The 8,210-nt window shown below is 38.0% G+C and overlaps 1 long non-coding RNA gene across 1 annotated transcript in view; it reads left to right on the top strand.

Annotated features, from left to right (window-relative positions):
* Positions 1-3,618, top strand: part of LOC147438563 (uncharacterized) — a 104,787-nt gene extending 101,169 nt beyond the window's left edge. Inside the window, exon 6 of the long non-coding RNA XR_015184507.1 lies at positions 3,398-3,618. This is a non-coding gene — a long non-coding RNA (uncharacterized LOC147438563). The remainder of the gene's footprint in view (positions 1-3,397) is intronic.
* Positions 3,619-8,210: the final 4,592 nt, after the last annotated feature.

The raw sequence follows: 8,210 nt of genomic DNA, 5'->3' as shown, positions 1-8,210 counted from the left end.
TCGAGTCTCTTTTTTTGGGGGGGTGTCTTTGATATTAGTCCAATCGCTCTAGACCAAAGAGTGTGAGTGAGTTTCGACGAAAGGGCCGTGTCTTTGAGTATTGAGTTTCTTTGGTAAAGACAAGCGCATTGCTAGTAGGATGGTTTAGATGGAGATGTTGCATTGTGAAGTGCTCTGCCTTGTCACTCATATTCAAATTTAGATTTTTACTACCCTTTTGTAGCTCATTTTCATGATCAAAAGACATTGAAGGACGCACCAAGTACATTTGGACTTGGTCATCCTCAGCTTATAACGAATTGAATTGGGCGTCTGATTTTTCACAGCATCTCAAGTTCGAGTCTCCACAATTTTTGAGACCCTTAGGCAATTTTCGAAAAAAGTTTGTCTCAACTTAGCCTTGAGCTCGTTGAAAAACCAAATCAATCGAGGGAAGAAATAGAATTAATCCGATTATTTTGCAAAATTTCCTCTTTCAATCTATCCTATAGGAAATTCTGTACATTTGCGAAATCGAATTTTCCCAAGCACTACCCTCGGGTCAATGTTGGAGAAAAGTGTGCCTCATATTAGCCTTGAGCTCGTTGAAAAATCAAAATAGGCGTTTGAAGAGAGGGGAATTGGAAAATTAAACAAAATACAAGAAAATTACAAAATATGCGGAATATGTTGAAAAAATATGCGGAAGATGTGATGGACGTAGAAATCAAGTTTAGATTCCATCGACTAGATTGTTCCAAATAATGGATTTCACAAAGTCAAGCCTCTTCTCATAAACAACGTTTTCTTCGAGAGATGCTTAGGCCTATGAGGCTATGACTCTTATGAGTCTACGACCCCATTTCCATCACCCACTTGCGCGCGCAACTCAAGCAGACGCTATCCCTTTCTCTTTCGTCACTGCCCAAATCAAATAACAAGGTACTTCTTTTTTAGCTTGTATTAAACTATCAAATGACCTTGTGCTTCAATGTTTTCATTTTGATAGGCATATGTCATGTTCGTTCTTTTTTTTTTTCCATACAATTGTGAGTGGAGATATATTAACTAAAAAAAAAAAAAAAAAAAACAATCAACCTCAACCACAACATGTGCCTGAGGAGCAAATCTTTCAAAAGGGTGCCTGTCTCATATCTTAATATAAGACTCTTTCAATGTACATTATCATGATCACGACTCGTGACATGATTTCCACAAATGGAAATTTGAAGGATCATGATTTAGCTTATGCCGGGAAGACAAGAGAAATGAGCATGTCCTATACCATAGGAGAAGCCTGATTAAGGAAGCTATGCTAATTCCAAAGGTTGTAAGGTGTAAATAGTAGCTAATACCATAATTCCACATCTCTTAATGGCATGAGGTGGTTGAGGAGGGATCTATGGTCAAAATTAAGGACGGTAAAGTGTGTCGATGATTCGATCTTAGGACCAAGTCGATGAACTAAAGGTAACCTACGGGTGGACTGGCAACTCTAGTTCATCAAATTCAATCGATGAGGATGAGACTTGTTGCACTCCACAACGTTTAGTTTCTACCATAGGTTTCTTTTAAAAGATATTCCATGCTACGTCATGACAAAGGAAATGCCAATCGGCCCTACTGAGTCTTGGCTTTTTATAAAAGTTTACTTCTTATCAAGAAAATACTAAAAAGTAAAATTGATGTGCAAATCGATCTTTGTGTGTGTGTGTGTGTGTGTGTCTTGGTTTCAGATTACATTGAGAGAGGAGGTGACAGAGGAGCACAGCTAGTACAGACATGGATTTCATTACTACTGTCTGTAGATGGTAATGTGTTAATATGAGATTCATCCGAGGGGATGCAACGACGCTTGGATGCATTGCACAAATTTGCTAGTGTTTGCGGCTTGTCGGCGGTGAACCTTGGCAAGACCAAAGCACAGTGGGTCAGTCGATCTGCATTCACCTTCACATATGGTCAACAAATGGTTGAGTATACAGACATATACACTTGCTTGGGAGTGGTCTTCAATGGTCAAGTGTTCTCCTTGAGGAGAACACAGAGACCAGATTGACGAGAGGAGCCAATGTAGCTTTGGGGAGGATAGAGAGGATGTGTTCGTAAATTCTGTTTTAGGAAACTTGAACAAAGCTTTGGCTATTTGACACATTGGTTACTTGAGCTATGCTTTATGGGGTGCATAAATTTCATGGAAATAGGGTTGCAGGGAAACACACACCGCTTGAGAGTAGTATTACTCAGTGTGTAATGAAAGATAAGTTAGCCCTAGAATGATGGGCGTTTATACAATGCACGGGGGGAAAAACCTCCTAGTGAGGGAAAAAATGCCTCGGCGGTCCTAAGTGCATTCACACACATCACTACCACATATATATGGAAACAAATCCTCCGTGGGAGTGATGCGATGAATGAGAGCTAGTACATAGACTATAGGAAAGTACAATGCCTTGAGGACATGATCAGTCCACAAAGGGGAGTAAGCCCAAATTTTTGCGAAAAGCTTCGAACTTCGCACAAGACAATGCCTTTGTGAAAATATCTGCAAGGTTGTCCTGTGTTTGTACATAAGCCAAGATGATCTCTTATGCTGAGAGTCTCTCTCTAACATAGTGGTAATGCACCTCAATGTGCTTTGTGTGAGCATAGAAAAGTAGGTTTCTCGCAACCACCAATGCAGTCTGACGGTCAGTGTAGATGATGTTGGCAGTGTCTTGTCCAACACCCAAATCATCTATAAGGCATCTAAGACATACACACTCAATCATAGCTGTGAAAACTGCCATGTTCAGCCTCGCAACTGGAAGTGGCCACCACAGTAGGTTGCTTCTTGCTCAACCATGATATGCATGAACCGTCGAGCATGAAACAAAAACCACTCATGGACACTCGTGTGTCATAACAACCAATCCAATCTGAGTTCAAAAATGCATGTAAATCTGGATGATCCCCCCTTGGGATAAAACAACTCAAGATGTAAAGTGCCACTTAAGTAGCGAAAGATTTACTTGACACCTGCCAATACTAAAACTTGGGCTATGCATAAATTTGTTGACCAATAAAGCAATTTGCTGACCAATAAAGTGTGACAAGTGTGACATTGGCAGGATCACCAGTAGCATAAAGACTCAAGTTTAAACTTGTTTCCATGGGAGTGGCAATAGGCCCCTTGTAGCTTTTATTTTACTTCGTTTTATTTGTACCTAGACATTGTATTAGATCCACTAGGATTATATAAATTTGGTCTAATAGGTCATTTTGGCCTCTTGGAGAGGTTTAATGTTACGATATTGGGCACCCTCTTGTTGTATGTGGTTAACTACAATTGAGATAGCTAGCGTGTAATGATTAATTATTGTGTTGTCTTTTTATTTTTACTAATAGTGAGTTGATGTTGTGTGGATTGGAACTCTAGGAGTTGAGGAGAAGGCGTCGGCAATAAATAATTCTCTCGCCCATTTTCATTTGCATAGTGTTATAGTTAATTTTACCAATAATCCACTATGGCTCTCTTGTAAATAGTTAGTAAGAACTCACCCTCTAGAGGGTCATGCAATAAGTGATAGACACCTTTTCATTTACTAAAATGGAACTAAGTGTAAAGAGGGGCCTCTAATTTTTTGCACCAATAAGCCAATAATAAAAATTAAAGTCCAAACTCCACAAGAGGTGCCGTAGAGTTTGAGGCTAGAATCTTTATGTCATTCATATGTAAGATTTCTCTCTCTCCACTCTTATGTTATGCTGTGTATTCACAAATCATGTCTACATCTCCTCCTCTTACAATCCTTCACTATTAAGTCTATTCTTTCTGTGTGTGTGTGTGTGTGTGTGTGTGTGTGTGTGTTAAATATCCTAGTCTAGTTGTGTGTGTGGGTTTTGGGAGAGATAGTGAGAGTTTGGTAGGTATGTGCGTGAAGAAATTTGAATTGTTCAAGCAATCATTCTCCCGAATTTCTTCCAACAGTGGTATCAGAGGTTCTGGTTCGAGGTAATCGGCAACTGATTTCAAATTTTAAGGATCAATTTTTGAATTTGCAACATCGAGTCTGCAAATCAAGGCCTAATTGACGGTTAATTGGCAAATCGACCAATTAATTTTGCTTATCAATCATCGAGATTCTGTATGTCAAGCTTTAAGTTCAACCTAATGGCCAAATCATGTGTGGATTGTGAAGCCAAAAGGGCAAGAATCGGACCCTCCCATGCCCCTACTTTCACATAGTGTACTACATCTTTTTAATAAAAGGTGTGGCTTCAATTAACTACCCATGACCGGCCACCCAATAACCATTCAAAATATTACCCTCTAGGGGGAATTTACACTCGTCCCAAAGCCCTTATTTTATCCAATCCTTGGTTGATTACCAAAAAATTTATCCAGCCACTCAGCTCTCACAACTTTTCTCGAATCACCCACTTAAATTCCTTTGACCACCCAACTTACGTCTTATTCCGGCCGCCTACCACACTATCTTCCAATTTATTTTGTCGCCAAGTCAAAATTCCTTGTCCAACCATTTTAAAACTTCTTGGTCACACATCGAGAATGGAACGGCTACTCAAAGTTGAGGATCTGAAGTCGACCGGCAATATTTGATTAAAAGAAACGGGAGCCGACCCTCAAGCAAAGTCTATCAGGCAAATTGGAAACCCTTTACTGATTGCCATCTACAAATTGTGGAAGGAGGCTTGGAAGTGGAACCTTCCAATTTTCTTGCACGCAAGCCTGCTCAACTAATCGCCAAATTTCACCCTTGCTCTTGTGCTACACTTTTTGATTGGACACTGTCATCCAACATATTGCTAAGTGAAATATATACACACACAAAAAAAGTGAGGAAAAAAAAGCACACTAGCATGGTCCATCTTCCACAGTCACCCTCTATTGCTGAATAGTTTGCAAATTTGCAACAATCACTTGCATAATATGAAGGCATGTGAAGCCAGGAACCAGAAGAAAAGCTATTGCATGTTACTCGTACCAAAATTGAACTTAGCAAAAAAGATTTCACATTCAGATGGTACTAAAGATGTTAGCACTGTACTGGCATGGATTAGTCAACTAGACGGCTATTTTCATGATGAAGACTTTTGCAAGCGTGACATGGTAAAGTGTGCATCAAATCGTCTCACCAATGCCACTAAACATCACGATAGAAGACCTCGCATCTGGCATGCATTCATCAAAAAGTTATTTCTATCCCATTTCTTACCCACATAGTACAAAGCTAAAGCACGCCGCCAATTTGCGAAGGTAGAAATGAAGATGTACAGGCTTACACTCACCATTTTTGGAATTGTCTCATTCAACTTCAAGCTATCTAACATGTCAGCCACAAGAAATTAAAGTGTAAGTATATATTTGCATTAGCACTACAAAGTAGTGTTAAAGTAGATATGTTTGAGCCAGATTCACTGTCAAAAGCTATTAATTTGGCACTTCATGCAGAGAAAAAGAAGGCAAACATCAACTTCACGTTGATCAATCTACTAATACTAATTGTAATAAGAGAGTTTCTTTCTCTCCTAACTTTGACAAGAACAAAAATCAGAGTCATATTCTTGACCTCGTGGCAAAAACAACAATCACATGCAGCAGAGGGGCAACCAAAATAATTCCAATGATCAATGTCCTAATCAATCTTCCAAGGGTAATAAAAAGGTGAAACGTTTCAAATGTTTTCAATTTGGGTACTATGCAGATAAGTGCACAACCAACTCTGCTAAGAGCAACGGCCATACCAATGGCTAACCTAATGGAGTCGCATGCAACCACAATCAAAGACCATTCAACAAAAACCGCACAAATAGTGCAAAAATTAACCTCATGGAAGATGCTACTCCTACGACAATGAAGTCAATTACGATTTGGGCTATGATCTCGAGTATGATGCCAATGACAATCCTTCTCTAGGTATTCTTATATCCCCACACACTCTACTCAAAGCAAAAGGCACATATAAAGGTTAAGATATCACGATTCTTTTACATGATGGTAGTAGCCATGATTTCATCTCTACACAATTGGCACAACAACATTCTCTCTCTCAACTCTCTTCACCTCACAAAGTAAAGACTGTTTTTAATAATCATTGTTTCAATGGTAAACTCAAGTCACTACTGAAGTTTGCATTGGTGAATTTTTCCATACACGTACAATTCTAGTCGCACCACTGCATGGTATTGATGACTTTTCGGATGCCTTTTTGACATGAAGTTAACCCACCAATCAATTACAAAACATGCACTTTGACTCTCACCCATGAAAACAAAAACCTACTCCATTCAAGAAATCTTGGAACATCAAAAATTTCCACTGTTCTCTTACACTCAAGTCAAATGAGCAGTTTGAAATCGAGGAAAAATATATCTATTGCTTGTAAACCAACTCTCTACTCAAACTAAAACTCCTCAAGACTCTTCATGCGATGATTTTCTCTCACAATTTAAACATTGGTTCATGCATGATTTGCCTCCTGGAATACCACCATTATACCATGAAGACCATAAAATTGATATTACCCTGGGTAGTGAACTACCTTGTAGAGCACCCTATCATGTAAGCCCAGTAGCACACAAGGAGATACAAAATCAAATCATAGATTTCTTTGACTAGGGACTTACTAGACCTAGTAGTTTACCATACGTAGCTCCAATACGCCTTATTAAGAATAAAATGAAACCTTTCGTTTGTGTATTGACTATAAGGCTCTAAATATGATCACCATTAAGAATAGGTTTCCTATTCCCAGAGTGGATAACCTACTGTGGACAAGTTGAAAGGGACAAATATTTCTAGCAAAATTGGCCTTAAATAGGGATACCACCAAGTTAAAATGTTTGAGGAAGATGTTTACAAAACTGCATTCAAAACACAAACAAGGCACTATGAATTTCTTATCATGCCATTTGGACTAACAAATGCACCAGTTACTTTCACTTGTATGATGAACCGAATTTTCATTGACCATCAAGACTGTCATTGTATTTTTTTATGATATTCTTGTGTTCAAGAAATCTGAATAAGAACATAAGGAGCGTTCAACACGTGTCTTTGATCTACTCTCACAAAATTATCCATACCTGAATCCCAAAAAGAGTTTAGTTTTCCAATTTGAAATTGATTATTTCGGACACATTGTATCAAAAAAGGGAATACATGTAGACCCCAAGACAATTGAAGCTATTCAATCATGGCCTAAACCTAAAAACCTGCATGAGCTACGTTCTCTCATTGGTCTATGCAATTATTACAAAAAGTTTGTTCGTAATTCTACTTATAAATCTCATTATCTTACTCTCCTGTTAAAGAAAAACACTCCATATGTATAGACTGATTTACAAGAAAGCTCATTCACTGCGTTCAAGAATGCTTTGACTAATGCACGTGTAGTAAAATTGCCTGGTTTTGATCAATCGTTCTTTGCTGTAGTCAATGATGCTAGTGAAAAAAGTATTGGTGCAGTTCTTATGCAAGATAACTATCCACTTGCATTTGAAAGTCGTAAATTTAAATCCTGTGAATCGAAGCTCAGTACATATGACAAAGAATTGATTATTGTAATGCATACTTTGAAAATATGAAAACATTAATTAATGGGTGTTGACTTGATTACTAAAACTAATTAGCAAAGTATCAAGTATTTATTATCTCAATCCCGAATAGATGATAGGCATATTAAGTAGGTTGCTTTTATTCAAAGTTTTCAGTCCAACATTCAATACCAACCTGGTAAAGAAAATGTTGTGACTGATGCTTTGAGTCGCAGACCCTCTCTCAATAATCAATCAATTATTACGGGTACTTCATTTAATTCTATGATTGATACTTATGCACAAGATGATGATTTTAACACCCCGTGGTTGCATATGCTTGACAATACAGTGCACATATTTCTTGAATACACAATATAAGATAATTTCCTTTACTTAAAATAAAACAAAAATTGTGTGTCACAAAACCATTCAATGTTTTACTCGTTGAAGAATTACATAAACCACCTTATGCGGGACATGAAGGTTTTGTTGCTACTTTTTAGGATTTATGTCGTGATTTTTATTGGCCTACTATGAAAAGTGATATTAAACAGTATATTTCAACTTGTTTGATTAGATTAAAGCAAGAACAGGTAAGAAATTGGGTCTTTTACACTCTCTCCCCATTCTTGAAATGTTGGGTTTCCAAGCCCGTGGGAAACTCCCCTTATGGCATGCAAGCAAGCTCG

Source organism: Adiantum capillus-veneris, chromosome 16, assembly GCF_014529385.1.
Source record: "Adiantum capillus-veneris isolate H3 chromosome 16, ASM1452938v2, whole genome shotgun sequence".
Lineage (NCBI taxonomy): Eukaryota > Viridiplantae > Streptophyta > Polypodiopsida > Polypodiales > Pteridaceae > Adiantum > Adiantum capillus-veneris.
The sequence above is the reverse complement of the archived record's forward strand: the minus strand, read 5'-3'. Positions and strand labels throughout refer to the sequence as shown.